Below are 15,165 nucleotides of genomic sequence, written 5' to 3' on the forward strand. Positions count from 1 at the left end.
GATTTAAAAAAAACCGTTTGAATATATCACCGGTACACCCTAAGGATGGTTGAATTCGAATTTCGTAAAATTCGAACAAAACTGACAGACAAAATGGCCGCCCTTCGTAGTCAAATAGCATAAAAATAGGTTATATGAATATTGTGGACCCTCTAGACGTCACAATTTTCTTTTGATTTTTATGGAACTTGAAATGTAAGTTTATAACCCAAAGATCTCAGTTACTTTCGATATTCGCGCATATCGAAAAGTAACTTCCGGAATTATGGTCCCTGATTGTACGAAAAATCACATTTTTAGCTTGTGGACCCTATAGAGGTCATAATTTTTATCCGATTTAAAAGAACGTTTGAATATATCACCGTTCCACCCTAAGGATGGTTGAGTTCGAATTTCGTAAACATCGGACCGAAACTGACAGACAAAATGGACGCCCCTCATATTCAAATAACGTAAAAAAAATATGGTATATCAATGTTGTGGACGCTCTAGAGGTCACAATTTTCTTCTGATTTTGATGAAACTTGAAATGTAAGTTTATAACCCAAAGATCTTGGTTCGTTTCGATTTTCGCGCATATCGGATTGTATCTTCCTGAAGTAAGGCCCCAAATTGTTTTTAGTTTGACGTCCCTGATCTAGAGGTCACAATTATTATCCGATTTATAAAAACGTTCAAATATATCACCGTTGCACCCTAATGATATTTGAGTTCGAATTTCGTGAAAATCGGACTAAACCTGCCGGACAAAATGGCCGCCCCTCGTACGCAAATAGTGTACAACATCTGGTATATCAACGTTGTGGACCCTCTAGAGGTCACTATTATTATCCGATTTAAAAAAAAAACGTTCGAATATATCACCCTTACACTGTAATTTTGATTGAGTTCGGGTTTTAAAAACCGTTGACATATATCACCATTCCGCCATAATGAATGTTGAATTCGAATTTCGGGAAAATCGACATAAACTGTCCGACAAAATGTGGACCCTCTAGAGGTCACAATTCTTATCCGATTTTGATGAAACTTAAAACATATCTTTATATCCCAAAGATCTCAGTAACCAAGTCTTGTAAAATCGTCCTACCCTAACATGGTTATTAAAACACCTTCAATTACCCATATTGTTGTTAAAGCAAGCTCTTTAAAGCTGGTTATATCGTAGTAAAGTCTCGTTTTCTGATAACTGTAAATTTAGACAATCTGATCAAGTTTTAAATGTGTCTTTGCTTAAAACTAATTGAACAGATAGCAGTTAATCGATTCAGATATCAGGTTTAAGTAAGAAGGGGTAATACTTCCTGTTAATAATGATATTGACATTGGTATCAAACATTGTTTCCCTTATGCTTCTGGATCTCATGGCGGCGATATCGTAGATCAATGAGTTTGACTGATCGTTCGAGGAAAATTATTCAATTATGTGTTAATTTTTATGTAAATTAAGCTTTAAGAAACTATAGGGGAATAGCTTTCTATATGATTTTATTTACTTTCGTACTTTCTCTTTTCACATTACACTAACAGTTCAAATGATATGAACGGTAACTTTCCAACCTATTTTGCCGATGCAAAACTGCCTTTTTTGTTCTTAAAAAAGAGGTTTCCGTATTAACGGGAATAAAGTTGAAGGCCCTTCAACCAATTTAGTGTTTTTATGGGTGTTAAAGGACACAGTGGATTTGACCCTGTCCCTACCGCTGAATAAATTTAAAGTAATCGTAGTAAAGTCTCGTTTTCTGACAACTGTAAATTTAGACAATCTGATCAAGTTTTAAATGTGTCTTTGCTTTAAAACTAATTGAACAGATAGCAGTTAATCGATTCAGATATCAGGTTTAAGTAAGAAGGGGTAATACTTCCTGTTAATAATGATATTGACATTGGTATCAAACATTGTTTCCCTTATGCTTCTGGATCTCATGGCGGCGATATCGTAGATCAATGAGTTTGACTGATCGTTCGAGGAAAATTATTCAATTATGTGTTAATTTTTATGTAAATTAAGCTTTAAGAAACTATAGGGGAATAGCTTTCTATATGATTTTATTTACTTTCGTACTTTCTCTTTTCACATTACACTAACAGTTCAAATGATATGAACGGTAACTTTCCAACCTATTTTGCCGATGCAAAACTGCCTTTTTTGTTCTTAAAAAAGAGGTTTCCGTATTAACGGGAATAAAGTTGAAGGCCCTTCAACCAATTTAGTGTTTTTATGGGTGTTAAAGGACACAGTGGATTTGACCCTGTCCCTACCGCTGAATAAATTTCCCTTACTGTGCGACGAACCCAAACTTTTTAATGCGAGGAAACGTGCACTCAAAACTCAGTTGGAATCATTAATAGGCAGGTCAATTTGGGCATTTCGGGTCATTAAAGGTGGCAGAACTTTTCTTAAGCGACTTATTGATGCCAGAAACAAGCTTTTTAAAAGACATGACAAAATCATTCTCACTTCCGATGTTCTAGAAGATCTAAATTGGTGGTCAACGTGTATGCCAACGTTTAATGGGGCAGTGACATTTTTAAAATCTAGACACATAACTATTATTACTGATGCTTCTCAAACTGGGGGTGGCGGTTTCTATGATGGAGATTATTTTTATGTTAACTGGCCCATCAATCTACCGTTTAAACACTAAAGAGGCAATCACAATAGCGCTTGCATCATTTCGCTGGTCCCCTTGCTTATGCACAAGAAAGTCATCATATACACAGACAATATCAGTGCCAAAAATTATAGTAATCAGGGGTTCCCTGCGACGTTTATTCTGGACTGAAGCGACCTTCAACTTCACTTTGTGTGCTAGACCTATTACATGAAATGCAAACCAACCATGATCCCAACTGAGTATTCACTCGTGTTCATAGCTGTGTTTTTCTTTATTTAGTTTCTATGTGCTTATGACTAGTCTCTGTCTACAGTTGTAATAATTGTATGCCGTCTGACTTACCGTGTGGGTTATTTTTTTTGTTGCAAAATTCAAATATTTTTCATATATATTTAGCCAGGTGTGCCGCTATTTTATCATGCGCTCCAATGTGCGCCGTTGGCAAAAAAAGGTTGAGAACCACTGCTCTAAAGAGTAATGGTCTGAACCCATTTTCAATTTCAAGCTATCTTACAATTATAAAACATATTCATCATGTGTCTGGCTACCCAAATCAATTAAAGGATGCTCAGAATGGGGCTACCACCAAAGACCCTACCCTATTAACTAAAATGTATCAGTTTTTAAGTATGGATATTATCAACGATTCCAATTTCTGGACAACCTGTCTTATAGGGGTTTTTGGGCTCTTGTGTCAAGGATATTTTCTCACGAATGGCTGTTTTGACTTTGATAGGGACATTGGTATATTCAGATATTCAACTAAGTAAAAGTAATTACGTTATTGTGCTCAGGGAACGCCAGTTACTTGTTGTCATGCCCCAACTTGATCTGCAGCATTCTATATTGAGTCCAGCTAGTGCTATACATCACTTATTATTGCAGCATAGACGCTATCAACATCAACCCCTTTCTTATTGTCTCATTCGGATGAAGCCTTATCTTGTGAAGTTTTCCTTCAGAGACTCCGTAATATTCTTAGCAGATTAGGGGTACAAGGCAAGTTTAGTGGTCATTCATTACGTAGGGTTGGGGCTGCATGGTGCAAAATCATGATTTGGGTTTTTGGAAGAGCGATCCATACCTTCGCTACTTCGAGCCGAATATCAGTGACAAAATTAAGGTGCTTCGATCATTTCAATCGCATTTACCCACGGGATCATAAACATTTCCCACTATCCCATAGCGAGCTAGATGTATACACGCCTATTCTTTTTTTTCTAATTATAATATTCATATCATATTCATATCATATCTTAAGAAAGGGAGGAATGTAAGACTATTGTAGAAATTTTGCCTATAAATTAATAATATCATTATAATAATAATTATTAGATTCACATACATGTATTGTGGAGAAGTCATAGCCCACGCACTCAAATGAATCATTGGTGTGTTGACACATAAAAAGATTTATAAATTGATAAATATAGCCGATTCTGGCAGAAACCTGAATATCATGTTTATCACTAATGATAGGAAAGTTACCTTTCCATATTTGGCATGAGTGACCAATCACATGATTAATTTACATCATAATTAGCCAATAGAATAAATAATAGCCGTGAATCTAAGTTATATAACAAACAGAGAGAGAAAGGGAGATTAAAGTCCAATCGACACAAACTAGGTCATTTCAGGACTAACACATGGTTCAATTTTATTTCAATAATTTGCTTGCGCGTAGGGGTCTTTAGCAGTGGGAGGACCCAGAGAAAACCCATGAGGTTGGACAGGCGACCCTACTCCTTCTCACGTATAACCGGGGAATCGAAACCCCGTCAGTTGACTCAATGACAGACCTTATGATACAGTGCGCACGTGCTAACCATTCGGCCATCTACCCACTCCCCCTATAACAAATAGAATGTGCGCTGTTGGGTAGACAGTCGGTAGATTCTTGGGGAGAGATATATGTTAAGAGATACCATTGAGATTGAAGAGATAGCATCTGATTCAGAATACCCGGTTAGGTCGTAGGAGAGCCAGGTGATGTAGTGTGTTCCGATAGTAAACTCGATCTGCGAATCAGGGAGTGTAGAGAAAGACACGTTTATTTTAAGTATTGAAATGTAACCTATGTATCCACTGCTTGGTATAAAATGTTAAAACGAACTGCTGCATTGTTGTACCTGGTAGACAAAAGTCTTTACTGGCATAGTAAGAAGAAAATACACAACGTGAAAAAGGGTCCTATAGCCATAAAAGAATTACAAATCTATAGACGATCACAGGCCTGGAAAAAGTATGTAGCTGTGGGGAGTTTTGCCGTGTACCTTCTAAATCTAACCAGCGGCGCACATCAGTACCTAGTAATACATCTGTTATTGGTTATTATGTTATTTGTAACTTGTATTTTGATAATGTGGAGCAGCAGGAAAAAATACTTCTGTGACCAGCTTATGTTTTTGTTTTTTTATTATTGGAAAGTAAAGATTTAATTTTTATGTAAATTAAGTTTTCCGGAACTATAGGGGGATAGCTTTCTATATGATTTTATTAAGTTTCGTACTTTAGTTCAATGTGGGCAGCCATATTCTTTGGCAACAGCAAACGTGAGCAGGTTTCTTTTCACATTATTGATAGCTGTGCTTATAGGCATTCGCTCTCCGATAGGTTTAGGGTACGTCAAGGATCCGGGGTTTTTCACTCTTTTGTTCACAACATATACAAATCTATTTGGTGAAACAGAAAGAGGGTTGGTGAGGGAACTGCCACTTTGTTTAGGTTCGACAAATCCATGAAGACGTGTAATGTACACACACTTCAGGAATATCAAGTGTTGATTGAGTGATCGACACATAAAGCCTCGGACCAAAAGCATTCCCAAATCATCTAAGAGTAGGCCATAGTGCCACAGCCCGGGCAAAATTTCCCTCCCTCATAGCACACTGCATGGCGTATGCCCGTCTTCATTAGCCAGTTCGGAACAGAACAGTAGGACGTTGAACCCCGTTTCATTTCATTTAAACAAATTATTCTGTGAAATTCTATGAAGTTATTGCTATAATGTTTCATGAATACGTGTATGACATATGATGAATTGTATGACAATCAAACTTTTTCTAAAATATTCCCACAGGAAATTATTGGATAAAATTATTGCTCGAATACCTAATATCTAGCTCTTTGAGCTAGATGTGTTCTTGCTGATTGTAGGCCGCATATTACACAGCAAGGAATAGACTCTAATAAAAGCCGCATATTACACAGCAAGGAATAGACTCTAATAAAAGCTGAACTTACTTCCGTGGATGATCAAGCTCAAATGACAATTTCTAAAGTGATTACGAATCCCTTAAGTATATGTGCATTGTCAGCAGCCGCATATATTCTCCGATAAGACGTTATGAACGTGAGAGTGTCTATATCTATCTAATAATAAAGCGCTAAACACAGGTGATGTTAACGAGTCGGAAATACAGTAAAATTCAAATTGTCAGATGTAACAACTTTGTCGTCCAGATCGGTATATTGTGGGAGGTTCAATTTAGATTCACTAATGACCACCTTCGCGTGATATACCCAGCTACTGCCCAGTCGGTCTAGGCATTTGAAATAATGGCAATAACTCCCCCAGTAAAGTTCCTGCTAAAGCCCCATTTTCCTGTTTCACAGAAACTTAAATTTCCTTAAAATCATCATAAACTAAAATTTCTTTCTAACTTGAGATATGTGAGTTTCAGAAAACGATTTTAAGCATTTAAGCCAAGATCCATTAAAATAATTTTTGAGTCAATTTTAACGAAAATTAATTTTAATTTAGGACAGCCGTCTCCCGCCCCTAACTTAAGATCCGACATAAACAAATATTGATTACTGTTTACTTGTTAGATCTATTGTGACAGGTAGATCTAATTGGAATAATAGTATGAATTTTTAATATTAACAGACAAAAATGGCCAATTTCTAGGTATTAAAAGGCCTACAATACAATACATGCGAAGTATTCAATCTGATGTAATTTGGGGTTTGAGATTATTTGTAACAAAAATAAATCAATAAGCTCAAATCTGTTTATTGAAAACTGTTATGGGTCTAGGCCTATTTGAAATTCAATTTTAATATTTTTAATTATTTATTTTTAAAAGTGAAAGTCTTCATTAATTAACAGAACATACATCATAAAGCCCACAGTGAAACAATTTTGGAGCCAAAGGTATTTGATCTTGGAAATAAAAATCAAAGGCTCAAATCTGTTTTATTGAAAAATGTTAAAGGCCAATTTGAAATCAAATTTTAATATCTTAAATGTATTATTATTATTTAAGGAAGGCTTGCGTAAATAACGTAATTTCTTTTGGATGGCCGAATGGTTAGCACGTACGCGCTGTATCATGAGGCCTGTCATTGATTTAACTGGTTGTCGAATCCCCGCTTGTGTACGTGAAAAGGAGTAGGGTTGCCTGTTCAACCTCGTGGGTTTGCTACGGGTCCTTCGGTTTTTTACTGCTAAAGACCCATACGCGCAAGCGAATTATTGAAATTAAATTAAAACTATCTATTAGTCTCGAAATGACCTAGTCTGTGTCCAGTGGACGTTAAACCCATCTCTCTCTTTCTCTCTCACTCTCTCTCTCTCTCTGAGTAAGGAACGTGGCACTTTGGTAATTCCGAAGTATCCTTGAAAGGATATATGGGGATTACATTTTAAATCTAGGCATCGGATTAGTTTCAAGGTTGATAAATACTTCTTTTGAAATTCGATAATAATTTAGACGGTGTTTAGACCCTAGATTAGTTTATAAAACGTCAGAATTGGCTTCTTTTCAGTCGAACCTTGAATCGCTATACTCAGTTTATTCGTCTTTTAAAAATATATTAATCATGTTTATACATTCCCGAAACACACCGACAAATATAACATGTTTGTAAGTGACAATTCTTAATATAGTTTCTGTTTCCCAAAATACCATAAAACTACGAAATTCAGGCGATTTATTTCATCGATACACATTATTACCATTGAAGCCTGCTAGTCAATTCTCAATATAGTTTCTGTTTTCCAAAGAAATTCAGGCGATTTAGTTCATGGATACCATTATTACCATAGAAGCCTGCTTGTAAATGAAATACCAAGGTCACGAAACCGGCAAGTTCAAGGCCGAAATACTTTCAATCGAATAAAAGGCAATAAACTCACCACAATACTTTATTTCATCTCTCTACTATTCTCTACCATGTGCAAACATTGCTACAACATATGAATCTCCCCCCCCCCCCTGTTGATAATTTAACGGATAGTTCAACCTGTCAACAGTTTTCAGTTCCGAAGCGTATTTGTTTATATCCGTATGCCAGCTGACGAAAAACGGCACTATTCAAATTCTATTGATCTTCGTGAAACGCATGAAATTTAAAATCCATTTTGATTTTAGTTAAAATCTATCTTAGTGGTTTTAGGTTAGGTTTATGAGAAACAGGGCCCTTATTGTAGTCTATGTGATAGACACATTGCGGCATATTTGTTGTCATACACATTTTTCTACACTGTACATGTGTACTTTCCACCCACTATAAGGTGCTGCCAAACACCATACCATATAATAGCTCTGCTCATGTGTTAAAGGAGCTGAATCGCTAATATTTGGGACCTATAAACTGACACAAATGGTCGCAACGCATAAAGTAATATAATATAAATGTATATAAACTGATTTACATTCAATCGTTTCCGTTTTTACTCTTAATTCCAAATCAGTTATAGTCGGCGAAATACGCCAGAAGTCTCAATCGAATGGCAATCTCTAGTGTCTGGTTATTCCAGTTTACACGGACAGTATTTATCGCGCATGCTCTCCAGATAAGAATATGGCTTCATCGTTTGTCATGACTTGTGAAATATGTCTAGCCTCGTTCTTCGAGTCCCTTGTTAAAAACGGCGCTGAAATGCATTATGGTACACGATTTGTGTACCACTGGTAAAATATTTATTTTGTCTTAAATATTGGATATCAGAAGCCCATTTTTCCAGGTAAGATTACAACATCAATGTTGATTTAAATTGACAAATAATTCGTGTTTTCAATGTTGAAGACTTTGGGTGATATTGAGTTAGAGACTTGGCTACTTTAATTGTTACAAATTAGCCAGGTAATAATTTACAAGAGACATGGATAAATGATATTTATATTTCAATTATCAGTATGTTTTCACTATTTGACACATATTTTCGTCTGATACATAGGTTGGGAGTACGATTAAACTTCCGGTTGCTGTTTCAGATTAGCTGTATATTGCAAGTAAAGAAATATAGCGAGACACGGTGTAATTGTTTCTTACACACTGCTAAACACCATCAAAACCCCCTCTGATATACTAAACAGCAAAAATAAAACGTCAGTACGATTTCAAAATCAAATCATTCTAGAAAACGACTTACTAAATGGATCAAAGCAATTTTTTGTGAACAGTATGTTGACACATTAGTGATTAATTCATCACAATTCCAAGACATTACGAGAAGGTTTAGAGTCTGTACACAGTCTATACATCAGTATCTGGTGTGTCCACCGCGAATGTCAATAACAGCACTGTCAGAAAAGCCTGGCGCAATCCATCGGCTGTTTTTGGTCTCTCAATTTCATCCCAAAGATGTTCGATCGGCTTTAAGTCCGAACTAAGGGCTGGCCAATCCATAACGTTGACACCGTTCTGCTGTTGAAAGTCCCGAGTAACTCCGGTGGTGTGGGCACGGACTAACTGTCATGCTGGAAAACGTTGTTTCGATGACGCGCGAAATGTGGTATGACGTGGTGTCTGAGAGCTTGATCGATGCAGCGCACTGCTGTGATGCCGCCTCCTCTCCCTGGAACAAGAATTTGGAACACCACAGGACCCACTCTCTGGTTCAGGCCGATTCCACCCCAAACCAGTATGCTTGGACCTCCCCATGAGTCTCGTTCCATGACACATTGGTCAGAATAACGCTGGTCACGTCGACGTCATATTCTGGTCCTGCCATCTGCAGTTGGTACGCAATACCGACTCTCACCAGTGAACAGAACAGTTCTCCATTGCCTGTGTCGCCAATTCTGGTGTTGTTGGGAAAACTGTAGACGTTCACGTTGATGGTGAGGATCGGTCCACGGTAAGGTCTACGGCAATGGATGTTCTCACTGGTGAGACGTTGGCGCACTGTATCGGTACTAATGGGTCTTCCGTGTGTTCCCACTGTCTGACGTGTTGTGCTGGTTCCTCTGAGCTGTCGTGAGTCATGCCATGCTACTGACGTTGTAGTTTAAATGATTCAAACAGGTATGGGAGTGCATTTTATAGGGCTGGCCCCGGTGAACAGCAAGTGCAACATGAAAATCATGGAGTACACATTACCATCTCAGAAGTCAGGTTGCGTTTTTGAGAACATTTTCTGGGTTCCATTCTGTGTTTGGGAAGGAGCCTTATTGCTCAGGTAAAGTTGGAGATGTGGTCACAAATATACAATAAAAACATTTGGCAAGTTTTATGCAATGCGTCTATTCAGAGTAACATACCAACCTGACGTTTCTTTTGCTGCTTAGTGCTTAGTATATTAGTATTCGGCTTAGAACACCATTATTGCTGTAGAAAGTGGAAACACTGTAAATTTAACGTGCGAAATGGTTAGATGTTGGATGTGGCTCTTAAATCTAATATCTGAATCGTCTATTAAATTTTCATTACTTAGCAAAAGCGTTTTGTTTGTCCTCAATCACTTTGATTTGTAGCTTTCTTCTTTTCCCATCAATTAATGATGGTTCGTGACTCAGAACATTTCCAAACTCATCGTGAGAAAATATTCAGTGTGGTTAAAGATTAAGCGTTGAATAGATTCAGTGAATGAATGTCCTAAATCACAACAGGGCGTGAAATCCCATCGCCACCAAACAATACATAACCAATAGCTTCACATGGGGGGCTACTTTGAATGAAAGAAACCATCTAATCGGGAAAAGAAGTGATCAACAAAGTCTTCTCATTTAACCATATATCTATTCATGGTGGGGCGTGATACATGGTTAGTTTGCACTGTTTTGATGCACCAATATCGTCCAGTAACAGCTATAAATCGTTATATAGAGCACAGTTAATTTATCAATTATTATTGGTTCAGATCTTTATAATCTATATCTCAATCGAATGATTCGGTTTTATGGTTAATGGCCCAGCGAATTTCTCACCGAGTAAACGCAGATTCCGGACAGAGGGTACAGAACACAATCTACAATGACAAGGTCCTTCACATCGGTCGATGAAGTACCAGAATAAACCAAATGTCACCCAATAGATTTCCCTCACATATAAACCCAGTGACAAGTGGTATTAAGTGTTCCGGAAAAAGTAACCCGAAACCGGTTATGGACGAGATGTTTTGATCGTTGAAATACAAATACAGTTTTGATACATGCCCCCCACCCCCCAAAAAACAAAAAAAAAACAAAAAATAATTACAATCTAAGCAAATATATGGTTCTAGGGTGAGATGGTTTTGTTGGTGCATAATCAAACCTGAGTGGGAAAGTTTACCATAACGTGTAGTGGATAGGTAGACGGTGGAATAGACCATTCATAAATATTAATCTTTCCGTCTATAAGAGAGCAACGCTGCTCGCCATATCATTGTGTAAAACCATTGCATGATCTCCGGCAAGTAAATAAGATAATAACATTATCCGTCCTTTTAAATAGAGATGGCATGAAATTATTCGTATTAATACAGTCGGAATGAATAGAAGCAATAGACATCGACTTATAATAGACTACAGTTACATCGTCTATGAATGTTATTAGATTATTGACTATGAATATCTACTTTCATATTCAGTCGCTTAATCTGTAGAATTTCACATAATGATACAAGTGAAAGCATTATAGCAGCGTTCTGGACGATTAAAAGGATGGGTTCCATTATGGAAACATTATTGTGGTGGATTTATTAATTCTCTGAGGCTTGAAATCATGACGAGGAATATTTTGTAATCAACTATCAGCAAGCAATTGACGGTGCTCCTTTTTTTTCTTCGAGAAAATGTCATCAATGTTTGAACAATTGAATTAATTATTCATAGAACAATCAAGACATGATTCGCACATCTACGGTTGAATGTTATAGCACAGAAAAAATCGAATTCTATTAAATAAGTCTATTTTTAAAGAAAAGAACAACAAAGGAAATTCGACATCAAGTGGGAACAATTAATTTTTCAACATGTATGAGTATAATAATATATGCCACGATGACCGCTTCGCGAAATGGAATCGCTAATAAACGTTATATGATTTAGATATTAGACATACAACAAAATGGTTTATTAATCTCAGAATAAATGACAACTGTGAAGACGCTGACATAGCCGTATAAATATTCGAATTACAACCAAGTAAATGGAATTGATTTTGTGGGATATGCCGATGATTGACTTACGCATCTTATTGTGTGGATTTGCGTCAATCAAAGAATGAGTGTATCTGTTGTAGAATGAAGAATGTATCTGGAATAATCACTCTGTTGCACACGTTTCAGCACAAATCCTAAAGCAGGTTAAAAGACCATGTGTAACCGTGACACCAATGACTGGAACACTTATGGTCACTTGCCAGTGCCATTTTTCCTCCGTAGAGACTCGTGTTGTTTATGCCAGAATTGTGAAACACATCGCTTTGTTGATGGTTTTAGTCAATATAAAAATGTACTACTACTACAACTCGAGTATCTCAATATGGCACCCTGAAGGATTTATGTTTATTCGGTATAATTTCTCAACTAACCCCAATATAATTGTTCGGCATTTAGAGGTCGCTAAATTCCAGAAGACGACACAATAAAACAATAGTTTATCAATATTAGCGTAATTTGATTCATCGTTACAGATAATTAAACAAACTTTCTTTGGAAAGTATAAATGAAATGAAATGGGGTTTAACGTCCTACTGTTTTGCTCCGAACTGGGCTTATGAAGACGGGCATACGCCATACAGTGTGCTATGAGGGAAATTTTGCCTGGACAGCGGCACTACGGCCTACTCTTATATCGAATTCCAACTGTCAAGGGATCTTTTACGTGCACGCCAATGTGTACACGGGACCTCGGTTTTTCGTTTCATCCGAATGACTAGACAGCTGTCTTTGTCAGGCCCTCCGTCCTGCATCACTGACAAGGGGAAACCACGCCGGAAAATCTGGATGAACTTTCTCGGCTAGCGAGCCAGCGCCTTACCCACTTAGCCACCGTGATCCTTTGGAAAGTAAATAAACTGTAGTGCAAATAGTTGACTATCACAGAGTTCCTTTGTCTTGATGACATATGCCGTAAATGCCTATGAGAAGATCCAAGCTTTATGTTGCGAAATTATAGACGGATATCTGCTATTAGGTTTCAAATCAGTTTGTTAATTTGATTACAGATCTTACTCAATGGTTGTCAATTAATGGCGGTTATCAGTATTTCATGAGATATCTCCCTATTACCCCACTCCTACACTACATCATAGCAATAATTGCATAGAAAGAATTTCCTAATGAAATTACCGCTCTCTCATTCCTGTGTGTACAAGTTCTGAATATCAAAGGTATACGGCTGTAATTATATATTTGCCATGACAGACATACTTGGCATAGTACTAATTAACTTTGTCTAGTAAGCAGCATTACTGTTGAATCAATGGGGTTATAAGGTCTATAACGTGTAAGAATAGATCATTTAACCATTTTCTAGTTGTCTCTTCTGTCTACAATAACGTGCCTTTTTCACCCCAGTCATTGATTTACAAACATTAAACGGACAAATGCTCTATGGTTTTAAACAAACACAATTATTTTAAACGTTTTAAAACAGATACCGTACATGCTTATTGACATAAATAGCGTGTTGTCCACGTTAATGCAACATAGGTTTAATTGATGCCCGGATATCGGCGCCACCAAGGAGGTGAGCACTATGGATTGATTTTTATTTTAACACAAGTACTATGTTTATCACAGACAAATTGTGATAGGAGTTAACTATGTTAATAGTATGAATTCATACAAACTGCGATATCTTTTTGCTGATAAAGTTTTAAGGCTTCAAGGGAAATGGAAATAACTCCGCCGTGAAATGACAAGGCTTATAGGATATATATAATTTATCCCTCTAATTTAGGTTTTGAAAAAGTACATGCTAATAACCTTTATCTATATCATGTCTATAGGTTTTCATGGCAGGAACTGTATATTATAATCCGTGGGATTAAGCGCGATTCGCCAGCTGATATTGAATACCGGAATGTCCCGTTTTAGAATTTCAGAACAAGCATCGACGTTTATCAAATTTGGTTTGGACAGTCGTTTTGATTGGACAGGGTAGATATTGGCTGTAGATATACATAATCACTCTTTATTTGGAGATGGGCGAACTGAAATGTTACTGATGGGTCAAACGTGGTCTCCACTGACGTACACACCTTAACATTAACCAGTAATAAAACAGAGAAAGAATACTACGTTAATATCTCCATATTAGCCATTTGGTCGTGTACAGTTTATATAACAATTTCGAGAACACATTAAAAAGAGAAATAAACTTTTACTGTACTTCTGGTGGTCAGAAAATTGCCCCTAATGCTGAATTGCAAACATATATTTAACACTAAGTCCTACTTTATGCTTAGTCGACATGGTATATGTAATAATATTCATATCAACAGCGAGGCTGATGTTCCCAACCTATCAAATTGCTTACCTATGCTTAACCCGAACGGACAATGCTAATTATCGCACATAGTCAAGGCATTCATGCATCGAAGCTGCACTCCCAAGTTTCATCACTCTTACGCAATTGGAATCAAAGTTATCATGTCCACAGTCTCGACCAATCAAATTGCTGTTGTCGAACTCGTTCACGACAATCTCCTAACGAACAGACGGACATCAGCTGTCAGGAGCAAATGCTCAACATCGAAATCGCCAAAAATATTCACATAAATATAATATCTACAGAGGGTTAAACATTCTTATAAAATTACCTCCAAAAGCCCCGTCTTCATTAGCCTAGTCGGAGCAGAACAGCAGGGCGTTAAACCCCATTTCATTTCAACTCCAAGAGCCTCGCCCAATCTATTGAATATTTACAGACACACGGCTGGACGTATGGACCTAATGTAGTAATCCCCTGGATTGTTCCAAACCCAATTTAAAGTAATACTTTAAAACGTATGGACTATTTTCTTTATAACATATATGCGTTAAAGAAGCCGTTTAATTTTAGCTTCAAAGCAAGATGTCTCTTAAATAATTACAAGTATTTGATTGACATCGGTAATTTTCTATTTCCAAATAATTCTATGGTTTCTGGAGCAACTGATTAATTACAAGGACGCCAGTGATTTGTATTTCTTGAACTCTTGGGCTAGTTAAAAAGGAAAGTTGGATACGTTGCCATGTCTACAAGGTTGTAATTGAGTACCATCAGTTGATCATTGAAACAGATAATTGAAAATCAAAATGCTTTATTGTATGCTTTAAATGATAAACGCTTTTAGGCACCGGATTCAAGACGCGAACGTCACGATTCCCCAAACTAGGTCATTT

Source organism: Patella vulgata, chromosome 2 (assembly GCF_932274485.2).
Source record: "Patella vulgata chromosome 2, xgPatVulg1.2, whole genome shotgun sequence".
NCBI lineage: Eukaryota > Metazoa > Mollusca > Gastropoda > Patellidae > Patella > Patella vulgata.